At 42.4% G+C, this 12,194-nt stretch overlaps 1 non-coding gene across 1 annotated transcript; it reads left to right on the top strand.

Moving 5' to 3' along the window:
- Positions 1-270: 270 nt before the first annotated feature.
- LOC132539659 (small nucleolar RNA SNORA66) lies at positions 271-403 on the top strand. Its single transcript, XR_009550990.1, has one exon. It is a non-coding gene; the product is annotated as a small nucleolar RNA SNORA66 (small nucleolar RNA).
- Positions 404-12,194: the final 11,791 nt, after the last annotated feature.

The raw sequence follows: 12,194 nt of genomic DNA, 5'->3' as shown, positions 1-12,194 counted from the left end.
TACAGAAGCCAGACCTTCCACCTTCTGCAACCCATAATGACCCTGGGTCCATGCTCCCAGAGGGATAGAGAATGGGAAAGCTATCAGGGGAGGGGTGGGATATGGAGATTGGGTGGTGGAAATTGTGTGGAACTGTACCCCTCTTATCCTATGGTTTTGTTAATGTCTTCTTTCTTAAATAAAAAATTAAAAAATGCTGCCAGGAGCAGTGAGTTTGTAGCACTGGCAGTGAACCCCAGTGATAACCCTGATGGCAAACAGAAAAAGGCCATGCAGACTTGATCACTAACTCTGCATTATGTTGCAGAAGTGAAGGGAACCAGGTTTGCTAAAGTAATTGTGGTGATAGAGATGTATTAGCTTCAGAAGCTACTGAGGTGGCCCATTCTATCCTAGTACAGTAAGTGTCAGTTAACTGCATTTATAGTCTAACTATAATTTACCCTGTTAAGTTTTTCACATTATGATCTTTGAAATAGAGAATAATGCTTAATGAGTAGCTAGACACTAACAAGGGCATATATTATAGAACTTGGAATATTTGATCTCCCTCTATATCTTTATAAATTAAATGTTACATTGCTCTTAGCTACAATTCAATTCCCTTTCTTTTGTATTTATAGGTGGAACCGTCCCAAGATGTCCCTTGCCCAGAAGAAAGATAGGATAGCTTCCTCAGAGCTTAGGAACAGGCTGCTGAGAGCTAAAACCAAACCATGATTTTTTAATGGAAACTTGAGATGAAGACAATAAACTTATTGATGAAGTGGAAAAAAAAGAAAGAAAGAAAAAGGGCAAGTCTGGCATTTACAGAAGAGGTTTGGTGATCAGAGACAGTGAAAGAAAATTTTTATACCACCAGTGACTTCAAAGAAAACAGGAAGGTACTGCCCTCTCCTGATTCGGGGCAAGTGATGCTCTGGACGGGAGAAGACGGACACATGCAAAAGAGAACCCAGTGTAGATTCACATGGGTGAGTAATTTGCTGTGTTGTGATGGCTATAAATGCAGGCAAATCCTTTCTCGTCTCTCTTGAGGCTGTCAAGATGCACCCTGAACACATACCTACAGATGTGGCAGGCAAACAGAGTCCAGAAAAGCTTCACCTGTTAGCTACCCACGGAGACAAGTAGGATGCGGCTGAAATTTCAAATTCTGTTCACACATGGTTTCTAGCTCCTGAACAAAGGCTCCAGCTGGCCTTCCAGGCTGCAGTGAGCTCTGCCTACAAGGCTTCTACCAAGTAATGTCTCCTTCTGCCTTGAGGAAGGCTCATTCATTTCACATCGCAGCTCAGATTGTAATGTAGATGGAATCTTCATGGTAATCCCATAAGCATCCCTCTTTTTCTTAAATGACTTTTTATTTGTTAATAATAGTTTGTTACAAGATTATAAGATTACAATGTATAGTCCACACCATACACACCACCAGAGTTCTGTATCCCTACTCACCCACCTCACAGAGATAACCACCAGAGTTCTCACTAGTCTTAAAGTTTACTTGCTCCTATTTTATTTGGATTTTTTTGTAAAGTTTATGTAAATCAGTTCTCTACATTCTACATACGAGTGAAACTATGTAGTAGTTGTCTTTTATCTCTTATTTCGCTAAGCCTAATCACCTCCAGCTCCATTCATTTTTGTCTAAAAGAACACAATATTATCTTTTCTGATCACAGAGTAATATTCCTTGGAGTATATATCCCATAATTTCTTTATCCAGTTATCTGTTGATGAATATTTAGGCTGCTTCCATTCTTTGGCTATTGTGAATAATCCAGCCATGAACACAGAGGTGCATATGTCTGCCCTAGTTAGTGTTTGAGTGTCCGCTGGAGAAATACCTTGAAAGTAGCATTCCTCTTTTTTTTTTTTTTTAAGTGTCTTATCAGAATTTCCTTCTTGGATGAACCAGGATTCTTACAGCTTATAAAATACATTTATTTCTAAAGTGCCATGAAGCTTTTTATGGAAGCTATGAGGTTGTATTAGCTTATGGTTGATCTTGAAGCTGCCTCCAGGGAAATTTCCAGGGAAATGCTTGGAAGTAGCTGAATCGCCTAAAAGTCACTCAGCTGGGATGCCTGGCATCAAATCCCAAGTCTATTGCATGCTCGCTGTGACTCAGGCCCAGCCAGGTCAACATCTTCTTCCTCATCCGTCAAATGACAAAAGACAGCATGTCACAGTGGGCAGAACACCAGCTCCCAAGAGTCTACCACCTCCAAGCATTCTCAGTGACATTCAGAACTCACTCACTCATCCTGAATCCAAGTTTCACTATGTGTAAAATAGCAATAAAGCTAATTTCTGCATAGAGCAATTGAGAAGAAGAAAGGTAATTTTAAGTAGAGTTGCCAAATATCTGGCTTTGCACGTCTTTGTATTACCAGCTGAGAACTCCCTGAGGGGTAAAGGGAGAGGACTTTGACTTCTAGAGGGGCATTCATAGTTATATATACGGTAGCTGTGAGGTATTAAAGTCATCTTGTCATGTCATGAGTTAGAGGCAATTATTCCTGCTTACTCTCTAGACTTAAGGTTTACTCTGCTGATTTGCAAATTAGATGCTAAGGAAGCCCTTGATTCCTCGCGGATTCTGGTGCACAAAGAAGAAGGACTCTTCGCAGTGAAGCATAGTTTGGAACTGGGAGCAGGCAGCAATTATGAAATAACGCTGAACACTTTTATTTTACTAATAGACCATGCAAGCTGGTCTTGGGGCAATTTTCATCTTTCTCACTTATTCAGCACTTTCCTTGGCTTCTTTCTCAAACTCTTTTTCTTGGTATAAAATAGTACACATTTTTTTTTAAAAGTTCATATATAAGTGATTAGAAAGAATCTGCAGACCAGACAATAAATGGATAAATGCACATATCACTATGCAGAAGGACCTGGGCTCAAGTCCTTGCTCCCCACCTGTGGAAGGGGTGCTACTTGAGCAATGAAGCAGTTTTGCAGGTGTCTTTCTCCCTCTCTATGTCCCCTCCCCTCTCAATTTCTCTCTGTCCACAGATAAAATAGAAAGAAAGAAAGAATCTGCAATATCATACTCAGAAAGGACCACAACTAAAAATTTTGGTGTAGAAATTGTTCTGTGAGAATTTTGGCACTGGGGGTGGTATAGAATTATACCCCTGTTACCTTCTCATCTCGTAAATCACTAGTCAAAATATAATAAAGTCTAAAAAAATTATAACAGCAGAAATTCTTCTATCAGGTATACATGTAAAATAACAACAACAGAAATGCCTCTGTCGAAAGCACTTTACCATGCACAAGGACCTGGGTTCAATCCCTTGGTCCCCACCTACAGGGGGTGAAGCTTGATAAGTCGTAAAGCAGCACTGCAGTCTCTCTCTCTCTTTTTTCTCTCTCTTCATCTCTGCTTTCCCTCTCACCTTATCTGTCTCTATTCAATAAATAAATAAAAGATTTCCTAAAATTCCTCTGTGTACACACACACACACACACACACACACACACACATGCCTATGTGCATATAGTTCTAGAAAACTGTGGACACAATTTCACTATAAATATAACTGCAGTTTATTTTTCTTCTGGGAACTTTTAAAAATTTATTAGGGGAGGTTAATGGTTTACAATAAATACAGTCAGTTGTTGTACATAGGTAAAATTTATCAATTTTCTACAAAACACCCTCACCCCCAGCCCAGATCCTTCTCCACTAACAGGTACTAGGCAGGAGCTGAAAGTCCCCGCCCCCACTCCAGAGTACTTCACTTTGTGGCGACACACCAGACCTAGTCCAAGCTCTATGTTGTGTTTTCCCCTTCTGTTCTTATTTCTCAACTTCTGCTTGTGAGTGAGCTTAGTCCATATTCCTCCTTCTCTTTCTGGCTCGACTCACTTAACATGATTTCTTCAAGCTCCCTCCAAGATGAGATGAAGAAGGTAAATTCATTATTCTTAATAGCTGAATAGTATTCCATTATGTACATATACACCACAATTTTCTCAGCCACTCATATGTTGTTGGACACCTGGGTTGCTTCCAGGTTTGGGCTATTACAAAGTGTACTGCTATGAACATAGGTATGCACAGATCTTTTTGGATGGGTGTGTTTGGCTCCTTAGGAAATATCCCCAGGAGAGGAATTGCAGGGTCATAGGGGTAGGTCCATTCTGAGAGTTCTCCAAGCTACTCTCCACAGAGGTTGGACCAATTTACATTCCCAAAAGCAGTGTAAGAGTGTTCTTCTGGCGATTTTTTTTATTGTGGTAAAATACAGGAAGCATAGTCTTATAAACTTGTAAACTATTATTAAATCACTAATGAACATAATTTTTAAAATAGAGTGTGTTATGTATGCTAGGGTACCAGGGACAGACTCTGACCTTAGGTTTCCATGTCTTACACTATATCAATGTAAACTGCACTTGTAGGACTTTTTTCCTTAGGATAAGATTTTTAGAAGTAGGAGGCCAGGCAGTGCACATGTTACATGCTTCAGTGTACATGTTACCATGTGCGAGGACCCCAGTTCAGCCCCCAGTTTCTACCTGCAGGGGTGGGGGGATAATCTTCACAAGCAGTGAAGGAGGGCTGCAGGTATCTCTCTTTGCCTGTCCCTCTCCATCTCCTCCATCTCTCTCAATTTATCACTGTCTCTATCCAAAATAGATAAATAAAAATTTTTAAAAGATTATAGAAGTAGATTTCTAAACCACAAGACTTGGAATTTTTTTTAATTTCTCTATTGGGGGATTAATGGTTTACAGTCAACAGTAAAATACAATAGTTTGTACATGCATAACATTTCCCAGTTTTCTACATAACCATACAGCCCCACTAGGTCCTCCTCTGCCATCATGTTCCAGGACCTGAAACCTACCTCAACCTCCCCACACCCCCAGAGTCTTTTACTTTGGTGCAATACACCAACTCCAAGGACTTGCAATTTTAAGTAATTTCTTGTAGAATCTTTTAAAGACAGGACATGTTGGGTAACTTCATTAAGCTTAGATGAAGAGCGCTAGAGATTTAATTTAATTCCAAAGTGCCTTTCAAAAGCTGATGCTCTGATTTTTTTTTTTTTTTTTTTTTTGGCGTGAAGGCCATATTCAAATTGCAGGGGAAGATGAGTTTCTGATTTATGCAGATCATAAATGGACTGCCAAGACACAAATGAGCTTTTAAGGAGTCTCAAATCCGAGGAGTAGTTAGGATTCCTGATAGCACATTCTGAGTATTGAGCATGAGGCTGGCTAATCGTGTCTCATCTCCTGATGAGTAATTCAAATCTGGAGGCTGTCGGCATGAAAAAAATAGGCGCCCCCCAGTTTCCTTATGGAGGAGAGTCACTTCTTAGGACATGATGTTCAAACCCCTTGAGAGAACGTCATTTCTTGATAAGTGGAACTGAGTTTGCCACAGGGCTCCTAGAGAAGGAAAAAAAAAAAAAAAAAACTACAGAGTCAGGCGGTAGCGCAGCAGGTTAAGCGCACGTGGCGCAAATCTCAAGGACCAGCATAAGGATCCCAGTTCAAGCACCCGGCTCCCCACCTGCAGGGAGTCACTTCACAGGCGGTGAGCCAGGTCTGCAGGTGTCAATCTTTCTCTCCCCCTCTCTGTCTTCCCCTCCTCTCTCCATTTCTCTCTGTCCTATCCAACAACAATGGCATTAATAACAACAATAACAATAATGATAACAACAAGAGCAACAAGGGCAACAAAAATGGGGGGGGGGACAGCCTCCAGGAGCAGTGGATTTGCAGTGCCAGCACTGAGTCCTAGCAATAAAAAAAAAAAAAAGAACTTCCTAATTGCTACTAACTTCTCTACTGAATGCCAGACTGAAAAGAATTTTTGTGCTGTGACTAATATTGGTTTAATGGTTCTAACAGTAAAAGCCAAACTTTGTGGCTTATTGGAGTTTTTTTTTCCTCTCTCTAATCTTTTGTGTAGCTCCATGGAGTGGCTGGCAGGGCAGGGCACGGCAGGGCACGGCAGGGCAGGGCATTACCACACTTCTTAATTGAGTATGGCCCCCAGCACCACAAGTGAGTATCATGACACCAAAGAAAGCTCCAAGCTTTGGTATTTCTCCCTCCCTAGCTGAAGTAAAAATAGATTTTTTTTTTCTCAAATTCAACTTTTAATTTTTTTTGTTCTATCTTATCATTTGATTGGGGGTTACGGAAGAAGGGCAAATGCTAGAAGAAGAACTGGTTCACAGTACAGATGTTGACATAGGGGTACAATTTCTCATCTCCCATGTGATAAGTGTCTGCAGAATACTTTCACTCCAACTGAGGTCTTTTTCCAACAACCTGCACCCACTCACCTTCTCCAACCCCTTCCTTCCACTCTTCCCCCAGAGTCCTTTGCTTTGGCGCTGTACACCAAACCTGGTTCACTTTTCACACTGGGTTTTCCCTTCCTGTCCTTGTTTTTTAAGGTCCACCTATAAGTGAGGTTGTTAGATATGTATTCTTCTCTTTTTTGCTTATCTCACTTAACATGATTTCTTCAAGTTCCACTCTAGATAAGTAAAGAAGATGACTTCATCATTTTAACAGATAAGTAGTATTCCAAGATGTGTATGTGCTTCACAACTTTCTTTTTTTATCTTTATTTACTTATTGGATACAGACAGCTAGAAATCAAGGGAGAAAGGGGAGATTGAGAGACAGAGACACCTGCAGCACTGCTTCACCATTCATGAAGCTTTCCCCTGCAGGTGAGGACCGGGGACTTGAACTGGGGTCCTTGTGCATTGTCATATGTGTGTTTTACCAAATGCAACACCACCAGCCCCTTGATCCACTTGTTAAAACAATGCAGTACTTAACTCTGGGTGCCATTTGGGGAAAAGAACATAGAGGGGCAATAACAGAAACAGGAAGACCTTTTAGAAGTAGCAAGAATCCAGACCAGTTTGATGCTAACTTTGACCCAGGGGAGAAATGATCCTGGGTATATACTGCAGGTAAACATGTTTCTTTTTTTTTTGGGGGGGGTTTGATGAGGGCAGTGAGAGGAGAGAGAGAAAGCTTAGGGGTGATTTTCAGGGGGGCTAGCCTATGGCAATGAAGTTGCCATTTAATGAAGGGAGATTGTTTAAAGAAACAAAATAGGGGAGTCAGGCCGTAGCACAGTGGGTTAATATAGGTGGCACAAAGTACAAGGACCAGCATAAGGATCCCGGTTCGAGCCCCCAGCTCCCCACCTGCAGGGGAGTCGCTTCACAAGCGGTGAAGCAGGTCTGCAGGAGTCTATCTTTCTCTCCCCCTCTCTGTCTTCCCCTCCTCTCTCCATTTCTCTCTGTCCTATCCAACAAAGACGACATCAATAACAACAACAATAATAACTACAACAATAAAACAACAAGGGCAACAAAAGGGAATAAATAAATAAATATTTTTTAAAAAGAAACAAAATAGGTTTTTTTTCCTTTATTGGAGGATTAATGTTTTACATTCAACAGTAAATACAATAGTTTGTACATGCATAACATTTCTCAGTTTTCCACACAACAATACAACCCCCACTAGGACCTCTGTCATGATGTTTCAGGACATGTAATCTCCTCCCACCCACCCACCCCAGAGTCCTTTACTTTGGTGCAATACACCAACTCCAGTCCATGTTCTACTTAGTTTTTTCTCTTCTGATCTTGTTTTTCAACTTCTGCCTGAGAGTGAGATCATCCCATATTCATCCTTCTGTTTCTGACTTATATCACTCAACATGATTTCTTCAAACTCTATCCAAGATCAGCTGAAAATGGTGAAGTCACCATTTTTTATAGCTGAGTAGTATTCCATTGTGTATATCTACCATAACTTGCTCAGCCACTCTTCTGTTGTTGGACACCTGGGTTGCTTCCAGGTTTTGGCTATTACAAATTGTGCTGCTATGAACAGATGTGTACACAAGTATTTTTGGATGGGTGTGTTGGGTTCCTTAGGATATATCCCCAGGAGAGGAATTGCAGGATCATTGTGTAGGTCCACTTCTAGCCTTCTGAGAGTTTTCTAGACTGCTCTCCACAGGGGTTGGACCAATTTACATTTCTAACAACAGTGCAGGAGGGTTCCTTTGTCCCCACAACCTCTCCAGCATTTGCTGCTGTTACCTTTTCTGATGTATGACATTCTCACAGGAGTGAAGTGGTGTCTCACCGTTGTCTTTATTTGCATTTCTCTGACAATCAAAGACTTGGAGCATTTTTTCTTGTGTCTCTCAGCCTTTTGGATCTCTTCTGTGGTGAATATTCTGTCCATGTCCTCCCCCACTTTTGGATAGTGTTATTTGTTTACTTTTTGTTGAGTTTGGCAAGCTCTTTATATATTTCGCTTATTCAACTCCAACAAAATAGCTTTAAAAGTGATTTGTGTTGTGTGTTTTTGTCAGAGTTGATGTGTAAGTCTTATTTTTCTTCTTTTTCTTTTTTTTTACTTATAAAATGGAAGTATTGACAAGACCATAGGATAAAAGTGGTACAATTCCACACCATTCCCACCACCAGAACTCCCTTTCCAGTCCCCTCCCTTGATAGCTTCCTTGTTCTTTAACCCTCTGGGAGTATGGACCCAGAATCATTATGGGGTACAGAAGGTGGGAAGTCTGGCTTCTGTAATGAGTCTGATTTTTGTAGGTGAAGCTCCTGACAGCAAGTGCAATACAGCTGGTGACCTTGAGCATGTCCAGGAACAGCAGGCAATAAAATGTGGGCAGGAGCTATGTTTGTGGGAGTCACTAGAGTCAGGTGGTTTAAAGACAAGGTCATGAGGGAGTAGGTGAGGTGGAGGTGGAGAAGAGAAGAGACTGCAGATCTGTGGAGATCTCCAAGACTTAGAGGACAGGATGATGGACAGACATCTGCAAACAGGACTGATCTCCTCAAAGGATTTTTTTTTTTTTTTAGTTCCACAGCATGATTCCTCATGAAGATGGTACCCTCAGCCCTGTAAGGGAATAGAGTGGGTGAGAGAAGTGTGTCACTCACTCTTCAGGGAAGGTATGAGAGCACTAGTGGAAAGAAGCCACCCACTGCCAGCTTGTAGTGTGGAATTGTACCCCTCTTATCCTACAGTCTTGTCAATCATTATTAAATCAAGACCCTCTGACTTCCAGGAGCAAGGATCTCTGAGGTTGCAGGGGTGAATGCAATGTGTACATTTATCAGGGAACCATGAATGAGGCTGTCCAGCCTGGCAGGATAAAAGATCATCATATGGTATGACCTGTGGAAGGAAGTTAGCCCAAGATATGTTGATTATTACGCCAGGCCCCTGCACTACTTAACGCAGTGGTCTATTTACATAATCAATGTTTTGTCTGAGACCTGCCCTGCCTGCAGGGCATTGGTTTAATCCCCACTGGTTAGATGGAAGCTTGCTCTCTCCACCCACTATCCTATGTATTTCCTGTTCCGACCTGCCACGGAAGATATAAAAATGCAGATCAATAAAAGCAGATTGCATTGTGTTCCTGCTGCTCAGCCATGTGTTCCAGAGTCTCTCTCTCAGGTGGCGCTAGCCTGGCTCAAGTTCCTGATCTCTCTCCCTCACTCAGCAGCCTTGGTTGGCTCCAGTCGAGTTCTCTCCAAGCCAGAGAGCACGCGCCCAGGAAGAAACACCCTCAGGTTAGCCCGGCAAAGATAAATGTCCATGAAGGGGCGAGGATGACTTGAGCAAAATAGAATGTCGCATTACCAGAAGCAAGAAAAAGGAAAGGCATGTGGTGTTGTCATGCACCCACATGTCACTTGGCATCACTGCAAGTCAAAGAAGAGGACAGTAGAGAGGCGGGAAGGCAGGAACTGACTCCGGCACTGCCTTAGATGCAATGTGAGACAAGCTTCACTGCAGACTGAACACAATGGGGAAGCCATGAGAGGCTTTCAGTTCATGACACGGCCAGGCTTGCATCTATAGACAAGGCATTCAATTGGAAGAAAGGTTCCGGGGCGGGGGGGGGGGCATGAAATAGGGATCCCTTCTCTTCACATCCTCAATTCTTGTTGTTGCTTGTCTTTTTGGAGAATAGTCATTCTTACAGCTGTCAGTTTCTGTTTTGGCTTGTAATTCCTTATCAATAACACAGACTGTAGACTTTTTCCTTTTTTTTTTTTTTTTACTATTTTTAAATTTATTTTTATTTTTATAGTAAAATCAATATCATAAATTATCATCATTTTATTAGCTAGAAACAGCCAGAAATTGAGAGGGAAGGGGGAGATAAAGAGGGAGAGAGACCGAAAGACACCTGCAACCCTGCTTCACCACTCGTGAAGCTGTTCCTCCACCAGTGGGGACCAGAGGCTTGAACCTGGGTCCTTGCACAATTTAACATGTGCACTCAGCCGAGTGAGCCACTGCCTGACCCCAGGCTGGACATCTTTTCGTGTGTTGTTAAAATTCGGAGGCTCTTGCCAGCCGGGCTAGCTTGACGGGTGGGTAACAGAGATGCGGAGACAACGGCTGGGCAGGGAAGCTGTATTTCTTTATTCAGGAACAACGATTCATAAACTAAGACAAACTAATCACCAAACAAAACTCTGCTGTCTTTTTGCGGCGGCACAAGCACTCTCTCCTACTCTGGAACTCAGGAACCCAGGAACTCTCTCACTCTGGAACTCTGGTGGGTTTCCTAGGGGCAGGGCCAAGCAGGCCCGCGAAATTAACAGGACTGATCCATCCAATTCTCTCGGTGGGGGAGAACTAGAACCCAATGTAAAGCATACAACATTCGTGTGCCTCTTGGACCATCTGTATTGGGTCAACACATTCGTTTGAGAGGATCTGGGCACCTCCTCATATGTGTTACAGCATTATATATACTCAAGAGGCAGAAACACGACTGTTCAACAGATGAGTAGCCAAAGACGTGATGTGTATACTCAGCGGAGCACAACTCGGCTGTCTTACCTGTTGCAATAACATAAATGGAAGCAGAGGGCATCATGATGAAAATATAAGCCAGGCGAAGAAAGACAAATGCCATATGATTTCATCCTTATAGGGTGCAGAGAGAAGCCTAATAAACAAATGAACTAAATTAAAAAAAAAAAAAACATTTTTTTTAGATGGTAAGACCAAATTAGTGGATATCAGAAAGGAGAAAATGAAGATGGGAAAAGGGCTCAAAGCTATAGTGAAAGATAGACTTGAACGTCTGGCAATAAGCTTGATGCAGTATACGGGTTGATTTTCAGTGTTGCACACCTGAAATGTCATAATACAATTCCTTCTCTCTCTCTTTTTACCCACCAGCGTTATTGTGGGGGCTCGGTACCTGCATGACAAATCTGCTAAACCTGACAGCCAGCCCCCATGCCAGCTGTTTGTTTGTTTGTTTGTTATTGGATAGAAACAGAGAGAAATTGAGAGGGGGAGGGTGTTACTAATGAATTCAAGTTCTGAGGGAAAAAAGAACAGGATAAGGAGAAATGTGTTGAAAAAAGCAGATGTAACACAAAACTGTGTACGTGCATTTCCCGGTACACAGTTTGTACACGGCTTGCTTAGTAGAGGCAGATCCCTTGCACAGATCTGTGACTGTACATGCACACACACACACACACACACACACACACACACATGCTCACCTACACACACACTCACTCACAAACATATGCACATACACACACATGCTCACTCACACACACACTCACTCACACACACATGCACACACACATGCTCACTCACACACACACATGCTCATTCACACACACACTCACTCACACACACATGCACACACACATGCTTACTCACACACACACATGCTCACTCACACACACTCACACACACACTCACTCTCTCTCTCACACACACACATGCTCACTCACACACACACTCACACACACATGCACACATACACACATGCTCACACACACACACACTCTCTCTCACACACACACATGCTCACTCACACACACATGCTCACTCACACACACACACGTGCTCACTCACGCACACACACACACTCACACACACGTACTCACACACACACATGCTCACTCACACACACACTCACATACACATGCACACACACACATGCTCACTCACACACACACTCACTCACACACACACACATGCTCACTCACACACATGCTCACACTCACACACATGCTCACACACTCACACACACGTGCTCACTCACACACACACACACTCTCTCACACACACACATGCTCACTCACACACATGCTCAC

Source organism: Erinaceus europaeus, chromosome 7 (genome assembly GCF_950295315.1).
Source record: "Erinaceus europaeus chromosome 7, mEriEur2.1, whole genome shotgun sequence".
Classification (NCBI taxonomy): Eukaryota; Metazoa; Chordata; class Mammalia; order Eulipotyphla; family Erinaceidae; genus Erinaceus; species Erinaceus europaeus.
This window is presented reverse-complemented; position numbering and strand designations above follow the sequence as displayed.